This window comes from Lithobates pipiens, unplaced genomic scaffold, assembly GCF_037356315.1.
Source record: "Lithobates pipiens isolate NorthernLeopardFrog02 unplaced genomic scaffold, aLitPip1_a1.2 Scaffold_25, whole genome shotgun sequence".
Lineage (NCBI taxonomy): Eukaryota > Metazoa > Chordata > Amphibia > Anura > Ranidae > Lithobates > Lithobates pipiens.
The window spans coordinates 15,279,825-15,299,094 of record NW_027507787.1 but is presented as its reverse complement, the minus strand read 5'-3'; the positions used below and the strand labels follow the sequence as shown (position 1 = coordinate 15,299,094).

The window sequence follows — 19,270 nt, the reverse complement described above, 5'->3', positions numbered from 1 at the left end:
TTCCATGCCCGCGCTGAAACTAAAACAAGGGGGGTGATGATTGCAATTCGCTCTTCGGTGGCCTTTGTCCTGAAGCACGTAGAAGTGGATCCTGGTGGCAGATTTATCATTCTGTCGGCTACATTCAACGACCAACCAATGGTTGTTGTTAACGTATACGCACCTAATACTCACCAGAAAGCTTTCCTTAAAACACTGCTCCTCAAGCTTCAACCTTACCCAAAAGATGAAATTGTACTCTGTGGAGATTTCAATGAAATCTTAGATCACCACATGGACTCCTCCAATCCAAAACGTAAATCCTCCATGGCGCTGTCCACCTTTGTTTCCCAAGAAGATCTTTATGACCCTTGGCGATGTCTGCATGGTACGGAGAGGGACTACTCCTTCTATTCCCACACGCAGAGATCTTATTCTCGGATTGATCTGTTCCTGGTCTCTAAGATCCTGCTGCAAAAAATTGACAAAGCAACTATTGGTCTTATCACATGGTCGGACCATGCGCCAGTCTCTATTTCCATTTCCCTGTCGCCTCCTGCCTCTAGACACACGATTTGGCGTCTGAACGCAGCATTACTAAATGTAAAAGAGATCAAGGAGCAGATTGGGTCCGAAATAACCTCTTACTTTACCTCTAATGAAGGCTCTGTTTCCAATCCAGCCACTCTTTGGAACGCGCACAAAGCGGTCATTCGGGGTATTTTCCTTAAGTTGGGAGCCCAGGAAAAGAAAAAAAGATCACTTGCGATCAATGCCCTACTGCAACGCATCCAGACTCTTGAAAAATTAAACAAACAACATCCTACCACGGTTAATGCAGGTACACTTAGCTCTCTGCGGAATGAACTATGTTCGCTCCTTCAAAGAAGTCACGACTTCTATCTCAGACGGCTTCGCTTAACCTGGTACTCTCAAGGCAACAGAGCGGGGAAACATTTAGCACAACAGTACAAGAAAAAAGCAGCTCAAACTAAAATCCCATTCCTACTGAATCAGCAGGGCCAAAAACTGTCCAATCCCAAAGACATTGCGAATGAATTCGGAACCTTTTACTCCAAACTGTACAACCTCTCTCAATCTACTTCTACTCCGCAGCCCTCAGCACAATTGATCCAGACATTCCTTGCCCCCTTACAACTTCCCACGATAACCCCCTCCCAACTTGACGATCTGGCCAAACCATTTTCTCAACTGGAAATTCTTAAAGCGATCAACGAGCTTCCTTTGCATAAAGCCCCTGGTCCAGATGGTTTCATTAATGAATACTACAAAACTTATAGGGATCAGATCTCATCCCACCTCTGTAATGCCTTCAATGGCTTCCTATCCACCGGACAGATCCCATCGGAATCACTAGAAGCAACTATAACTACCATCCACAAGCCCGGTAAACCCTCCCATGATCCAGCAAATTATCGCCCCATCTCACTCCTGAACACGGACACGAAACTATATGCCAAATTATTAGCCTCCCGTCTAGCATCATTTATCCCCAACCTGATTCACCCTGATCAGGTGGGCTTTATTCCCCTACGACAAGCTTCCGATGGCACCCGCAGGTTCATAGACATGATACATTGGGCGGAGCACCGTCGAGTGCCTTCTCTGCTGATCTCTCTTGATGCAGAGAAGGCATTCGATCGGGTTAGCTGGCTCTATCTAGACCTTGTCCTACAAAAATTCGGCATTCATGGATCCTTCAAGCAAGCCATTTTAGGCCTATACTCCTCCCCAAGTGCAAGAGTTTTAACATCGGGACTATTGTCTTCCCCATTCCCCATCACAAATGGGACTCGTCAGGGCTGCCCCCTCTCCCCACTCATTTTCGCGATGGTCATTGAACCACTAGCACAAGCTATCAGAACACACCCGAGCATAGCCGGTCTTCAGATAGGTTCCACTGCACACAAAATTGGGCTATACGCCGACGACATTATCATTTGGCTCACTGATCCCCTATGCTCTCTGCCCCCGCTCTGCGATCTTTTACAACAATTCAGTCTTATTTCCCTTTATAAACTAAACCACTCTAAATCTGCCATGCTAGGGATATCTCTATCCCCGCAGCTCAAACTCAATATCTCCTCGATATCCCCGTTTTCCTGGGCTACCAACTCCTCTCTGACTTACTTGGGTATTCAGCTGACCTCCTCTACCTCTCTACTATTGCGTACTAACCTAGCTGGGCTCACCCAGAAGCTACAAAACCTTTCTACTTCGCTCCTACAGGTACAGACCTCATGGATAGGTAGAATAGCTCTTACTAAAATGTTCCTATTACCACATATTCTTTATATGTTCCGAACTTTGCCGATACCGATGCTTCAATCCGACATAGCTAGTTTACAACGACTGATTAACAAATTCATATGGTCGGGTCACAAACCACGGGTTAAAGCCTCCTCGCTCTACACACCGACAAAGACTGCTGGCATGGGAGTGCCTAACCTTAAACTGTACTATAAAGCAACATTGCTCGATCAATCCAGGAGGCTCTGGAATATGTCTTCACTACTACCTTGGACTCTCATTGAAGCAACGGATCTTATACAAGAGCCTTCACATCTTCTAGCTGCTGTTTGGTTGGGCTACCACCCCGATAAATCCTCTCTACCCACTGTGAACGCAACTCTGACCAATTGGAAATCCCTGCTACAAACCGCAGGAGGAATCCACCACCATGCTCTTCTCCAGCTACCCTTCGCAGCGATCTCCTTCCTCTCTCCGGATTTACCTTTACAAAGATGGATACAGCATGGTATTCGGACTATAGGAGACCTGTTTCAGGCCTCCCAGCTCCTCTCCTTTCAACAACTAATAAGCAGATTCTCTCTCCCTCACAAAGACTTCTACATTTACCTGAGAGTACGCCACATTCTCACCTCCATACCAACGTCCAGTTGCATCTCAACCAAGTCCATCATACAGCTTCTTTCCTCGCCCTCCAACAAAATCCGAGGCATCTCCTGCTTTTATACCCTCCTGACCCAGCAGTCTCAACCCGCCAACCCTCCGGCTATCTCCCATTGGGAGACCAAATTAAACTTTCATCTTCCATTAGCAGATTGGTATCGAGCAATTCACCTAATAACCAAATATTCAAGGAATATATCCCACCGAGAAACTGTCCTTAAGATCCTCTACAATTGGTATCATACACCTGTAAAACTCGCTCGCATTTTCCCTACCCACTCCAGCAAATGTTGGAGAAATTGTAATACAGACGGACATTTACTTCATATTTGGTGGGGATGTCCCTTCATCAAAGTGTTTTGGACGGATGTCACCAACTTTATTACTGGTTTAACTGGTTTGTCGCGTGTCATCACCCCGCAGATGGCCTTATTTGGTCTTGACATCTTGACCTGGCCTCCATCCTTCCAACCTATTGTTACACAAATTCTTATAGCAGCTCGGCTAGCTGTAGCCCGCCAATGGAAGCAACCCGTTGTTCCCACTATCAGCAATGTCATTATTATCTTAAATGAACACCTGCTGATGGAACACCTGTTTGCAAAATCGCAAATGTCCCTGAGTAAATTTCATACCTACTGGAAGCCCTGGCTCTCTGATCCTAGAGCTAAATCCTGTACCTGATTTAATTGTACTCTCCCTCACCGGTGCTAACTTTCATTCTGCAGTATCCTTACCGAATTGCACCCTTCTAGAATAACCTGAAACCACTGTGATGTGATTGACACGCTGATAGACAACAATGTTTACTAACCTTATTCTAACCATACTTCTTTGCTGCCACTCACCTTTCCTGCTTCCTTCTACCTCTCCTCGCTTCTTCCTCCCCCCTCTTCCCCTCTTCAGCTCCCTTTGCACAGAGGGAACTGGATTGGGGACCTGGTATGTACCTTTAACTATAAGCACCTCTATAAATATTGTGCCCCTTGGCACTTCGGTATATTGCTGTTGTAGCTTATCTGAGATATGTCTCTAATCCCTTGTGTATGTATTCCTCTAATTAATTATTTTGTTTTCTTTCATGCCCTACTCTGTACTTCATTTCTTATTTTCAATAAAGCTTTTTGAAAACTAAAAAAAAAAAAAAAAAAAAAAAAAAAAAAAAAAAAATCAAGGAAATAAAAAAAGTTCCATAAAAAAGGGCTACCTAATTAAAGCCCCATCTATCCTGAAAAAAAAAAAATATATATAACTCGGGTAAACAACACAACAAATGCTGAAAGGTATAATGTGTGGAACTGAGACATCGACAATTTGAAAAATATTCTGGGATAAGGGAATTTAAGGATAAAATATCTAGGGACTCAGGTGATCAATACACAAACAAAGCAATAAAGCCAGTCTATGTATTCCATAATGATGAACCAAATGAGCAATATCATTTAGGTAAACTAGACCTGGATGAGCCTTTGTGTGTGAACAGTGTTGGTGTAAATATATAATGACAACATGGTTATCCACTATGGTCTTCTCAAAAATGTATTCATTATTTTAAGTAGCTTGTAATGTTTGCACAATACACCAAGCAGGCAGGGAAGTCAAAGTAAAGGCAGTGCTTGAGTTTAGCTGGTAACATTACAGGAAATTTATGAGAGTTCAAGCGTGATCTGCACATTGATACAGGTCACAGCAAGTCCTTACCAAAGCCAAGTTTTCTCACTGTGTGCAGTGTGAGCTGGATTCAGAAATCTTCACTCAAGTGATGATTGTTGTTTTGACTTTATGGGCAACATGATTATGTCATCTGAAGTGTGAATATCGTAAAGACTTACGGTAAGATGTCCACACTCGCTTTGGAAACAAATTTAAGAGTTCAGCTAAGCTTGGCCTTCAGTCTATTATGTGTCACGTCTGCGTAATTTACTAAAGCGGTGATCCTTTAGAAGATCAGGCCAGCCTCAGAGCCTATAGGTATGTATTCATTTTGAACGTTTGATTTCATGAATTTCCTTTATATAGTCAAACATGTATGCAAGATATTATCGTGGGCTAAGTCTAACAATGTTATTGCCTCAAACCTATGACCTTGTAGTTGCAATGAAGATTTGCGCTCCATTACTGAATTTTGATGAAGTCTGGCTTGCATCATTGTTTAGGATAAGTGTTTTGACCTCTTTTTATCCTCTATGATTTTTTTCAGCATTTAAAACCACTATTACATGGGATTTGTGTACATGAAATGTATTCTTCAGGAAAGTTCTGTTTATCACTGTGTAAATGGTACAAACCAGCTCTGTTTAGTAGGATTTTCTGAACCCTAAACACATGCAAAGTACTATAGTTCTATAACTTTCCAGACTGAGTGCTAAAAGGGCGCCAACAAAATGATCTTGTATCATGTGATGGAATGTTTTCAGACTGTGTTGGAGTTGGCATAAAATTGTCAAGTTTTTTTGGGCTACTGATTAATTTTTATATAAGGTAAAGTTAAGACCACTTAAGAAGTGTGTACGGCATTGTATTTTCTCCTGAACTGTGGAGACAACTAGGCCCCCTCGGATTAATAATGCAAATAATAATTAGCATCATACTCGTCGAGAGATCTGTCCATAAACGTAGGAACCAGCTCCACAAAAACACAAATGGAACATGGACACAGCCTGAACTGCCATAAATATTAACCTCTAAATTAGGCAAGGTTTGGAGCTACTTTAGATGCTCCCAAGCACTGCATTCTGTAAATGGCATAGTTAAAAGGCTATGGCATAGTTATAAGGCTCTGTCCATAAATGTAGGAACCAGCTCCACAAAAACCCAAATGGAACATGGACACAGCCTGAGCTGCCATAAATATTAACCTCTAAATTAGGCAAGGTTTGGAGCCACTTTAGATGCTCCCAAGCACTGCATTCTGTAAATGGCATAGTTATAAGGCTATCTGCAAAACTCAAGTCTTCTGCCTTTTAAAATGACCTGTAATTTCCCCCGACCTTCCCTTTCTTCCTAGTGATTTAGCTGTAAATGCAGGATGAAGCATTTACTGACTATGTGGGATTGCAACAATTTTCTTTTCTTTCCTCTGTGAATTTAACAGTCATTCATAAAAGATATTGTACCTCTGTTCTGATGTTTAAATATAACTTCTGTTGTAACAAGAATAAAGAGGGTAGAGAATGGTATGTGCTATATATAAAATACTAGCTGGCACTGTGTGCAAGAGTTCTGTAGAGGGCTTTATAAAGTAATGATCATAATAAGCTTTCTAGGACTTGGTATATGCTACAAAAAAACTGTACTGGTGTCTTATCTGGAACTGCAGGCGGTGGCTGTAGCTTGTTTATGTACACACTTGGGACCAGGATAATCATACATACAGCTCTTTAAATTATCAATTTACACAATGTCATTGCGAGGTTTGGCAATGCTGACTGAACTAGATGAAATTTTCCCATGACAACAATGTGATAACCACAACAGGAACTAAAATATTTTAGACCTGCCATACTACAAATAGTTTATTTGTACAGTATGACCAACAAGCATGCATCTAGCCTAGAACATAGGAAGACCAATCATTCCATTTTACCAATTTTAATAATTATAATGTTCAGCCATATTATAGACTCAGAAAACATGTTATTTTGTGGTTTTGATCTTCATACTTCCTAGTCCCTGAAACAACTGGACATCTTTGGCTAAATCCAACCACTTGACAAGACAGAATGAGGGAGTGTACAATGTGCAGGGGAAGTAAACTATACATGCAAGGTACTTTTGGGTAACAATCAGTGTTTTTTTTTTTTTATTTGGTGCCTGCAATTGCATAATTGGTGAACTGTGTTGTGTTGGACTGTACAATCCAATAAGCGCAAACGTCACTCCGGGCATACGGCATGCTACCTCTAATAGCATATTTCTATAGTAATTTTCACTGTAATAGTCTTGCCCCACCCCTGGATTTAATTCAATGTATACTGAATAGTTGTCTTACACCTCCTTGGTGTGAAAAAAATAAAACAAATTCAATTAACCTTCCCCACTAGTGAATCTTGCAGACAGATATTGTGTGCCGTTATTGAGTAGCGTCATGTGGCAAGCCAACATCTCCCACACACATTTTGTAAAAAGGCAAAAAATAACTGCAATTACCCAGTTGTATTTGGATCAAACTGTGCTGTCTGAATTTGACAACATGCATGACTAACTTTGAATCATTTTTTTATTGCCATTCATTAGACAATAAAAGCTGCTTGTATAGAAAATTTCTGTATTTTCAAGGTGTGTGGGATAATTGTAACAAGGGTTTTCTCTGTCAATGCTTTATAAATAACTATGTCTTGCACATTTTTCTATCTGTTGTAAAAGTCTTCTTACAGTTCTAAAACAACGCTTTCATATTCCCAGGTGATCCTGACCCTGCTGCTTTAACAGCTCTATATGAGTCCAATCCCTTCTGTGCTAATTATGGCTTTCTGTCTGGTGTAGACTGTTCCATTACTTCCCTAAAGTGTTTGGGTTCGAAATTTTGTAACTTCATTGTGTTGTACAGGATTTCATTTTTATAAGTGTTTTTTTTTTCCAAAATCGAATATCCAAGCCACACTATCAGAAATATCGCCCAAATGCAGAAGGTTGCAAGACTGCTGAACTAGAGGCACCTTGTTGTACCTTTAGACTCCGAATAGCCTGCAAATTGTTTCTTAGATCAGGCTGTGCACAGGGCTATGTCTAGATTACAGGATAAGTTCATCTTTTAAATAATAAATGCACATCTTTTTGCAGGTAAAAAAAATGTGCATTTGTTTTGTGGGAGCCTGGAAAGCATTGCACTCATGATCAGCAGATCGTGGGTGCAATGCAGGGCTCTTGCAGACTCTGTGTGTAAGCGGTTTGGCCGTACATTGTTTGGCCAAGCAGTTTCACACTAACAAGAAGCATCAGTGAACTAACACAGCACTCAGCAGCGCCGTGGTAGCTAATTGAGAACTACAAGCTGACAGCCGCAAAGGCTGCCAGACCTTGTCATTTACTATTCACGGAACACTGTGAATGAGTGACATGGCAGGGTGGATGGAGCCCCACATTCTTTGCAGGGAATGACAAAGCCGGATAAGAAGATCATCCGCCGGCTGTCAAATCTGGGGGCCGGTGGATTTGTAACATGTTGCATGTTACACAGTGAATATGAGTGTAACATGTTACAAAAAGTGAACTTCTCCTTCAAGCCCTGCTATTCATCTGTCACATGACAACACAGCATGGTCAGAAGAGGCTGTGGCATATTTGATAGTTAAAGCGTTTGTTAACCACAAAAAAAGATTGTTACCTTAAATCATGTTATATAGCACAGTGCTTGTGCTGTGTATTTTGGCCCCTTCTATCGCCTAAAATATCTGACTGATCCTGCCAGTTTCTTCCCTCCCCTCTGTACGCTGACCATGATATATCAGGACTGATGAGCCCTGACGCCGTGGTCAGTGTATGTGCCTCCGTCATCCACTGCTATCTGCAGCTCTCCTCTGTCCTCCTCCTCCCCCCTCCCCTCCCTGCCTGTCAGCTCTCACTAGGGCCGCTCTGCTCCTCTCCCCACTGCTTCATTATATCATCCCCTCTGTCACATAAAAACCTGTATCCTAGTGCCTGTGCCTTATAAAAAAAAAAAAAGCAGATTTCTGCCGGTTTTAACCAGAGATCACATGACTCAAGGCTCTCTGCTCCTCTCCTCCCTGGCTGACGTCAGCGGGGGAATCTCGGCCCCACCCACTAGACCAAGCCTCTTTTTGAGATTTGGTATTTACAAGTTAAAATCATTTTTAATTTTTGCTAGACAATTTCTAAGAATCCCCAAACAGATTTTTTTCTCAGACACCCTAGAGAATAAAATGGTGGTCATTGCAATACTTTATGTCACACCGTATTTGCACAACAGTCTCACAAGCGCAGTTTTTTTAAATTAAAAAATAAGACAACAGTAAAGTTAGCCCAAATTTTTTTTATATTGTGAAAGATAATGTTACATTGAGTAAATCGATACCCAAGATGTCACACTTCAAAATTGCACCCGCTCGTGGAATGGCGACAAACTTTGACCCTTAAAAATCTCCACAGGTGATGTTTAAAAATGGCTACAGGTTACCAGTTTTGCGTTACAGAATAGGTCTAGTGCTAGAATTATTGCTCTCAGTCTAACAATTCCGGCAATACCTCATATATGTGGTTTCAACACTGTTTTCATATGTGGGCACGACTTACGTATGCATTCGCTTTTGCATGTGAGTTTTGTGGGACAGGGCGCTTGAAATTTTCTATTTTTACGTTTTTCTTTTTTCTTTTTTTTTTTTTTTTTTTACACTATCATTTTTTTTTTTTGGGTCACTTTTATTCCTATTACAAGGGATGTAAACATCCCTTGTAATGTAAACTTCCCTTGTAATAGAAAAAAAGCATGAAAGGCCCTCTTAAATGTGTCACAAAGGAAAAGTCTGCACTATCAAATTACTCTTGGTTTGAACCAATATTAATAGGTGTAACCATTACCTAGAAAAAGTGAATCACTACACCTTACTCTCTGAGTAGAAAAATAAACAAACAGGTGCTGCAATTAAAAAACCTGAATATAAGATTTAGCTATAAATGAAAAAAAACTTCAATCGTGCAACCTGAATCAATTAATCAAACAAGTGCTCACAAATTTCCGTGCTCAAACCACTCCAAAAGATCAATAATCGGTTAATCAGTGATAAAAAAATACTTAGAACACCAAAAAAAATGGGTTCAGGAGCTGAGTTTAGAGGCATTTCAAGCGTCAAGCGCTTCTAAACGCGGCTGAACGTGGCAAATCGCGTTTAGCCATATTTCATTTACAGGCGGTTTAATTTTTGGCTAATTTGGATTTCCCAAAATAGATGGATGCCGAGCGAGGGAAAGATGGCCCCCGCTCGGCATCCATCTATTTTGGGAAATCCAAATTGTCCGTAAATGAAACGTGGCTAAACGCGATTTGCCACGTTCAACCACGTTTAGAAGCGCTTGACGCTTGAAATGCCTCTAAACTCAGCTCCTGAACCCATTTTTTTAGTGTTCTAAAAAAAGCCTCTAAACTCAACTGCCTAGAAATGACTGTAAATGACCCTGTGTACATGTACTGATAAGATAACATAGAAGAGAGTTCAGGGGCAGCTGAAAAAAATGCCCAACTGCTCCTAAACGTCCGTTTAGCAGCAGCAGTGTACATGAGGCCTAAAATGTAAATAGCCTACATAATCTGAGTCTCAGTAATCGGAACTGCAAAGATTTCCGGATTACTGAACTAAAATAACAGTTGGATGTTTAGGATTTAGCTTCATTGACTGGCACCAAGAGGATTATAGCTTTCTTTGAAGAAAAAAAAAATATATATATTTTAAACTGCATTTAATATGTCACAATGCCATAGCTGAGTAAAGCGCATCACACACCTACACCTATAGTAAACTGTTTGAAATGTGTTCAAAGAAAATGTTGCAATTGGTATAGCATTCATTTTTTTGTATCGGTGCTTCCCATTGGAGTCCAGTAATAAAGCAGAGCCAAAAAAAATCTGAAATTGCAGCCTCCAGATTGTGAAAATTCAGGAGAAGGGATATTTTTAGTATCCTTGGAATAACACTCTAAATTTCCTGCTATAAAATATAGCCCATTAACATCAGTCTAGTGAGATTATAATAATAATCAATTATGATACAGTAGAATGCTAATTTTCCTAACTTGAGTGCGGCATTGCTGTTTTTTTTATTTGAGGTAGAACAAATATTTGTATACAAGTGCAAATGTTTATGTAAATGCAGAAACCCAGGAACTTCATTGTATACAGCAGTAAAAAATTGTAAAACCATGTAATGTTCCTGAAGATGTTTTATGATTTGAGCTGTGGAGTTTTCTTCACAATGAACTTTGCACTGTCTTACATAAACTCATAAAATCCAGAATCCCTCCGTTGCTCATTTGGGCTTGTACATGATTAAAAGAAAAAAACACCCATGTGGGTAAACATACCTAATGGGATCTAAAAGTCTCAATTTCTTGTGTCTGTGCTTGTGAAAGGCCAATACTGGAGCTCATAGGCTTGAAAATTCAGCTTTATTGTAACTAACCAAGGCTGCATAGAAATTTTGCTATAACGGCTCCTGCCAATTGAAGAAAACAGTGTGGCAAGCAACTTCCATACTATGAGATGTGGTGAATACATTATCTCACTTTATTTGATGCCCTACCCAGTAGGTGCTACCCAAGAAATCTCACCTTACCTAATAGTAGGAATAGTTTTCACTGTAAGTCAAAGACCATGCCTCGGATTTTATTATGGGAGAAATGTGATGTTCGCAAATACCGTATCAGAAAATGATTTGGCAAATCAAAGCTCTTTTATAATGGGCAGGGAACTGATCGCTCAATAGACATCCAACCCATACCTGCCACATTTACAAAATTCCATGCCATGATAAAAGTCCTTTCCAATGTTGGCCACCTCCTAAGGTGAGCAAATCAATTCACTCATCTCATTTGATTTAACTTCAATATGAGTGAACAGATCCCAATAGCTTTAACTCTGGTCTAATTTCACCAATGAGGGGAGCGGATTTAAACTATGTGCTCATCCTTGTGTCTGTCCATAAAACCAGCCTAACCTTTTTTTGTGTAATACAGTTTGTTTTGATTAGTCAAGCATTTTTACACAAAATGCTATTTTATTATTGTGCTTAGATTCCGAACTTCTTTAAAAATGTGCAGTGAAGCAGATCCACTTTTTCAATAACACACTTTCCTGGCAGAATTCAATTAGCCATCTGTTGTCAGAAACTTCCAGCAGTATTCAAATTAGCTGTCTTCTTTTCTATTGACAAATCTTGATTATTTTGTCTTTGCTGATTGCACAAGACTAGACAAGTGAAAGTAGAGAATAATCCAGGCTGTGTGCAGCTCCTCAATACTCTGCATAGAGATAGAGTTCTCTAGCGCAAGCATATAAAGCATTATAAATCCTTTTTTATGTTTTATTTTTCTTGTGTAATCAAGGTACTTTAATAGACTCCAAACGAATAAACATTGCTACATCTTCTACTCAGCAGGTCTGTCAAAAGTTGCGATTTATAGCTGTCAGGAGTTCTAAGAACTGTGAGAAAATCCTGGAAATGTGTGATACTAGGAATTCTTTAAGACTCCACTTGTTTCTCTACTTTTCCTTTATTTTTTTTTATTCAGAAATAGAACTTTATTTAGTAGTTCACGCATACAGTCCAAATATCCATATTCAAAAAGAAAAAATATAAAACAATGTAATACAGTGCCAAGTGGCCCCAGGGCATAACTTTCTTAAGAGCCTATGAATACCCCCAACCCACACCATCCACAGCCTTATATTGTTGTTCAATCCATATACAAACCAATACATTATACCATAACCATACAAGTAGAAATATAGTTGTAGTGTTGTATTTAGTTCACTCCAGAGCCGAGCAGTCGGTCCATGACTAGATCATCCGGGGCAAGACCCGGAGTGTCCAGCCATGGCCCCCACAATTTTTCAAATTTATCAGGACAAATTCTATGCTGATATATAATTTTTTCCATTCTCAGCGTATTGCCTAATGTGTTGGTCCACTCCTCGACCGTTGGAGATGAGTCCGATTTTTCCAGTGGAGCATTATCAACTTGCAGGCCAAAAAGAGCTCCCTAGACAGGGCCTCTTTGGTATGGGATTCCCACTCAAGTTCATCCAGCAAATTCAAAATACAGCACCTAGGGTCCCAAGGGACTGACACCCGAAATACTGTGCTCAGGGTGCCAGTCACTCCTCTCCAATAACATGGAGTTTGGGACATCGCCATATCATGTGTATTAAGTCTCCATGGTCCCTTTCGCATCTAGTACACATGGGTGTCAGTGTAAGTCCCATAGAGTGTAAATTCTCAGTATTGTGTACAGTTGTGTAAGTCTTTGCATCACATTCAGCGAACATATGGCTACTGACTGCAGTACTTCTTACCATTGCTCGTCCTCCAGGGGTCCTACATCTAATTCCCATTTCCTTTTGACAGTCAAGGGGTGTTTCACCAAGAACTTGCTTGGAAGTGTGACGTAGCTCTGTGAGATGAACCCTTTAGAATTTTTGGCTGCTTTAAGCTGGGAGACAAGAGGCATTCACTTTTCCTTTTATAAACTGTTTAAGGTTACTTAGTTGTACATATTTTACTATTTTTGTTCTTTTGGTTAGTTTTTTTTTTGCATGGTTGTAGCTAGATGCCTACTGTTGGGGTATACACTATCTTATGTTATTGGTTTACACTGTGTTGATAGTTAAGTATATCTAGTGAGTTCTTGTATAGCAGGATGTCCAGGGAGTTAGGAAGGGGCTAAGACTGCTAATTCCTGAGTGTTCATAGCTCTGCCCCCTTGTGGTGGGCTATAAAAACAATGGGAGGCAGCTTGTCTGGCTCCTTGTCTTTGGACCATGAGAAAGTTCAGGAAGGAATGTTGCATGTAAAGCTAGCCTCCATTCTTTTGGTGCACCCAGTCGGGGGGGGGGGGGGGGGGGGGGGGGTGCTGGAAGCCATTTATGGACTGTGCTAAAAAAACTACTTTATCCTGAGGTATGAACTGGGCAGCCTGAGCTAGGATGAACTATAGCTGTGTATGGAGGAATCTGTGAAAGACTGTTTTACATTAATTCTGTATCCTCAAGAAGTTTACAGTAAAAGTTCTAAAGAGTTCCAAAAGTGCCTGGTCTGAAGTTCTTAAGAAAAGGGCTGCACACAAGGCCTGGAAAAGAGCAGGGCTTCTGAGAGGGGACAAAGTGGAGTTCAGGAGAGAATGCTACCAAGGGATTAACCAGTGGGGAAGTTGAGAAGTGAAAGAATATATTGCTGTTGCCATGAGTAACTGATGGAGTGTCGGGTGCCAGCTGGTGGTTGAATAGTGTGACTTGGCAAGGGTGACGTGTGCTCTGGTAATGAGGGGGTTTCTGAGCGTGACCCCCTCCCTAGTGATTGGTGAGCTACACATGGGCCGAAAGTCCCTATGGATCTAGCTTGCAGGCGAGAGAAGGATGAGGATCCTTCGAAGTACAGAAGCTCAGAAACATGTAGAGAGTTTGTGTTTAATACAGTGAGAAGTCTTTGGGTCCCTCACTGAGAATGAGGTGACATGGAAGCAGTGCAGGAGGAGCTGGATACAGGCTCTGTGGTATCCCCTTAAAAGTGCTGCACCATGTGGAAGAAGGCTAGTTTTTGGTTTTATTTTAAACTTCTTTTTATTATTTTTAGTACAGAAATACAAAACAGAAAAGACAGTCAACAACAATCAGCACTACAATACCTCAGGACCAGTAAGCAATGCAGCACCTATTTAAATACATGAACATAACCACTTAAAGGAATAACATAGTATAATATAGGCATTTGTAAACTCCAATACACGATCCCTCATCAAGGGCAGAGAACAGATATACAGTATTATTACATGTTCACATAAAGCTAATACATGCCCACCCCTAGAACAATCAACGCTGTATAAAGGCACTCAATCAGATATAGTGGATTTATCATTTATCCAGCCTCCTCACACTTTGCCAAATTTGGCTGACACTCGTCTATTGGCATATCTAGCCCTATACAGAGGTAGCACTTTGTAATGGCCTGGAAGGCATTAATAAACAAAGGGGGCCACAGTTTTTTTTACATGAAAGAATAATTATTTTCCTGGCAAAATAAAAAGTAAGTAGTGTACGGATCATCTTTGTAGGGGCCAATCCGACCCAATAAACATATCTCAATAGAAGGACGAATACTAATGATCACGGCCAACCATTCACATTATACAACCTCCAGCCAATATTGTTGAATAGCCACGCAATGACAAAATATATACAAAAAGTTAGGCTTGGGGGGGGGGGCGGGAGCAAACGTCCAACAGTTAGAAGATTGCGTGGGAAAATTCTCGCCAATTTAGCAGGGGAAAAATTAATTCTATGCAGAAATTTATATTGTATGAGATGATCTTGTGCTGACATCAATCTAGAAAAGGAGGATCCTCACAGATAATGACAATCATCACCATCTAATTGTGGAAAATCAGTCAACCATGCAAGTCTAATACAGTTTAAGCAAGTGTGAAGTCCCTGTGAAGTGAATTCTGCACAAACAGTTAATTGTAACGAGTTATAGTCACTTCTAGGTTTGAAATACCACCTTAATACAGATTTCTCATGACCATGATCGCCACCTGCTCATCTGTTTCCAGTGTCCCTGACTGGGCGTGTTAAGCCTCATCCACATGGTTGGATTATATTTGCCATTAAACGTTTGTACACCTACACTAGAGACATAGTAAGAGGCCTAATGCATTCTGTTTTTAATTTTCACAGCCTAACGAGGCTCTAGTATCAGGTGACAAGGAGCTGGGATTTTATGTAGATATATTCCTTTGCTATACTTTATATTTATAAATGATGCTTTTTGCACAAAATAAGTGTGCTTATCAGTTTGCCTGGGGAACCCGGGGCAATATGGGAGCCAAGATCTTTTTCTTTTTACAGCCATGGTTACGATGCAGCTGTTTTTAGCTCTGCAGATTAGGGTTGGACATTTTTATATAATTACATTGGTCTAGCTTGGACCAGTGTAAGTATGCATGTGCCATACTTGACTGGTTCCCATGGAAAACGGAAATTGCATAAGTCAGTACCCTATTTACTTTAACATTTAAGCAACAAATACGTCTTTTTAAAAAAAAAAATTTTGTCCATAATAACTCAAAACCTCTAGCCCAACCCAGGTAAGACATGAGAAGAAGGTTTTTTTTCTTTCAAATGTCCCCCACCTGGACAGAGGTACCTCTTCTTCTTTCCATGTAGCAGAAGGAGCATGGGCCAGTCGGCTGTATGCCGCGCCACTCCCACCGTCATTGCAGTGCTTCTCCGTCCATCAATCTCTCCTCCCCTCTTCCACCCCAGCCCTCTCCACATGCGATCCAGTCAATCTTTTTAAAAAAAATTGGGGGGGCGTGGTGGGAAGTCGAGGAACAGGGCGGGGCTTAGCACGACATTGATGTGCCTCAGATGTTCACAAAAGCAGGGCTGTGTCTGCTATAAAGTGCACCTTTTTTCAGATGCATTCAGCTGACAAAGGGACACAAAGCAGACAATGGCATATGAGTGTTGGTGACAGGGGCATTCCCAGGGCACATTTATTTAGCATCAGGCTGAGCATTAATGGCAGCGGCAGTTGCTGGACTATTTGCTCAGCAGTGGGTGCATTTTCGGTAGTACCTCTGCATTTGTGCTTGGCACTATGACTAGAGGGAGAGGTACAAATACCTCAAAAGACAAGGGCACAAAGGGGTCACCCTCAGGCTTTAAGGACCCTCCCTCTGCAACACCATACCCCCCTGAAAGGCCTAGGGAGGCTGGTTAGAGGGAGCCATCAGGGTCATCAGGGGTTGCAATTGCTTCCGATAGTTCAGCCCCGTCTATATTGCTGAGGAAGTTTTTTCCTCAGCCGTGATTAGATTGGAGGAAATATTAACGGCTTTAATCACATCTTCAGAGTGGAAGAAAATGTATTAGGTCCCCTTCCACTACCCAGGATCCTCAAGAAGAGAAACAGTGGGAGAGGGAAGATGAATCCCCTTCAGGGGACTGGGAAGAGACTGATGACTCCTCTTCTGAGGGTTCAAGTGGGGAAGGACCTTCTTCAGCTTCACAAGCTGAGGAATTGCTGGTGCATTCTCTTACTGAAATGGTCCACTCACATTTAAGCTACCCTTAACTGAGTCAGTTGAAAAGCCCACTTCTTGTTTGGGTTCATTAAAACCTCCCCAGGCTTTGCGTGCCTTTCCTGTACATTCATTGCTGGAAAAGCACCCAGATAAACATTTTCCCCCCCTAAAAAGTATACAACACTTTATCCTATGGAGGAAAAATTTACTAAGATGTGGAGTATACCACCAATTGATGCTGCTATATCCAGGTGCTTAAGGTTTTCCCTGAACAGCAGGGGTAGAGAACAGGCATGCGGATTACTTAAGTCGCCAGCAGTTGTTTCCGGGGAATGGTCCCTTCACCCCGACATCTTCCTGGCTATATGCCAAAGATGGGGGATCCCGGATGTAGATCTGTTTGCGTCCAGGTCCAACAACAAAGTCAACAACTTTGTGTCAAAAACAAGGGATTCACTCCCATGCGGAACAGATGCATTGGTGACCCCGTGGAATGAGTTCTCTTTTATTTATGCATTCTCTCCTATGACCTCAGCGTGGTCCAGAAGATCTTGGTGTGCAGAAATAATAAAGATGGTGGTGGGAGCCCCATGGACCCTACCACCACATCCAGACCTGCTATCGCAAGGACCAGTGTTCCATCCTACTTTACAAACGCTAAATTTAATGGTTTAATGCTATTGAAACCCACATTCTGAAGAATTGTGGGCTTTCAGGCTCAGTGATATCTACCTTGATTAATGCAAGGAAGCAAGCTTCCAGAGTCCTGTATTATAGAGTCTGGAAAGCATATTTTTCTTGGTGTGAATCCAGGAGTTGGCATCCCAGAAAGTAGAAAGTATGTCCTAGGTAGAGTTCTTGCCTTAATGCAAATGGGATTAGAGATGAAGATGACCTTGAGTACTATCAAGGGCCAGGTCTCGGCCTTATCGGTATTGTTTCAATGTCCGCTTGCTTCGCATTCTTTGGTCCGAAGCTTTATACAGGGTGTAACACATGTAACACATGTAACAGGGTGCTTAATCCACCAGTTAGAACACCCCTGAACCCTTGGGACTTGAATTTAGTCGGCATTACAGAAACAGCCTTTTGAGCCGATACAACATAGTCCTTTTGACAAGAAAGCTAGTTTTTCTGGTAGCCATTTCTTCTGCAAGAAGGGTATCAGAATTGGCGGCTCTATCTTGTAAAAAGCCATATTTAATCATTCACAAGGATAGAGTAGTATTTCATCCTCACCCTAGCATTCTGCCAAAGGTGGTTTTAGGTTTTCATCTAAACCAGGATATTGTTCTACCTTAATTTTTTCCAGAAAATAGGATTTTTATAACTGCTTACCTGTAAAATCCTTTTCTTGGAGTACATCACGGGACACAGCGATCTATTCCCTCTTTCCGCTTATATGTGTATTGCCTTGCTACAAAACTGAGGTACTCCCAGTAAGGGGGGGGGGGGTTTATATGGGGAATTGAACTTCCTGTCTAGGGTGTGCCAGTATCCATCACCTGAAGGTGCCATATAATCCATACAGTAATTACTGTGGCACGTGATGTACTCCAAGAAAAGGATTTTGCAGGTACGCTGTTATAAAAATCCTTTTTTGTCCATAATAACTCAAGACCTGAAAAAATTCACCTTAGCATAATGAATAAAAACAAAAAACAACCTCAATAATATGCCCTCAAGAAATGTTCTCCGTAAGATCACTTGACTATGAATGACAAATTCCTCCATCACTATAGCTAAAAGTGTTTTTCTGTCCTGGTATTTTTATATTCAGACATAGTTTAGACATTTTCTCTTTTGCATACAGTGGCTATCAAGGGATCTTCCAGTCTTGCTGGTGTGTGGCTTATCTACCACATACACCCTTGTGCATCGTATGTTATGTGGCTTTTTAAAAAAAATTTACGTGTAGTGTTTTTGTGCACAGATTGTAGAGGAGAAGGCAATGAGAAACTGAAAATGTTAAAGTGAATGAAAAAAAGGCAAAGGTTCTAACCTTTTCCCACTGTACCCAATGTTTTTATTTTTTTTACTCTGTCTATATTCTGTGTATTCTTTTCTTTTGTGGTATCTTTTGCCAAGAGGGAAATTACCAAGAAGTCTTCCCAATGGGATGAAAGACAAAAGTAAATCTTTAACTGAAGCACTAACCCTTCCCCAGTCTTTCCAAAGCTGAATTTTTTTTGCCTTGACCTCTTCTTTAATCCTCCTCCTATTTAGGACCCTCAATCTGTGGAATCCACAGTTTTCTATAATGATCTCAAAACCTGTCCCCCAACAAAGGGATGCCTTAAATACCCACATTTTTGTGGTTTAAAATGTCATCTAACATAAAACAAGGAGCTGCAAAGGAAGTTGTGGATTGAAGACCTCGCTCTGGTGCGGGTACTTCTGAAGAAAGGTCTGAACTGGAAGCAAATTACTCCAGCTTTCACTGACAGGGGATCTTGCATACCAATAATTTTCAAGGATGAAGAGTCTCTGTGGCCAGCATAATATATTGTAGTGGAAACCGCTCAGGCGGAAAATGCACCCAGATACCCGTACCCAGTTTGCAATTTACCAGGCTTATTTATAGATCTGCATAATCCATCTTTCT

The 19,270-nt window shown here is 41.1% G+C and overlaps 1 protein-coding gene across 3 annotated transcripts in view; it reads left to right on the top strand.

The window, feature by feature from the left end:
• PHYHIPL (phytanoyl-CoA 2-hydroxylase interacting protein like) overlaps window positions 1-19,270 on the top strand; it is a 257,080-nt gene that overhangs the window by 147,853 nt on the left and 89,957 nt on the right. The window contains exon 1 of one of the 3 annotated variants that reach the window (XM_077454130.1): window positions 4,864-4,884. The exons of the other annotated variants lie outside the window; for them this stretch is intronic. The gene's annotated coding sequence lies outside the window, so the exon portion shown is untranslated. Of the gene's footprint in view, window positions 1-4,863; window positions 4,885-19,270 lie in introns of those variants that run through there. 3 annotated transcript variants of the gene reach the window in all.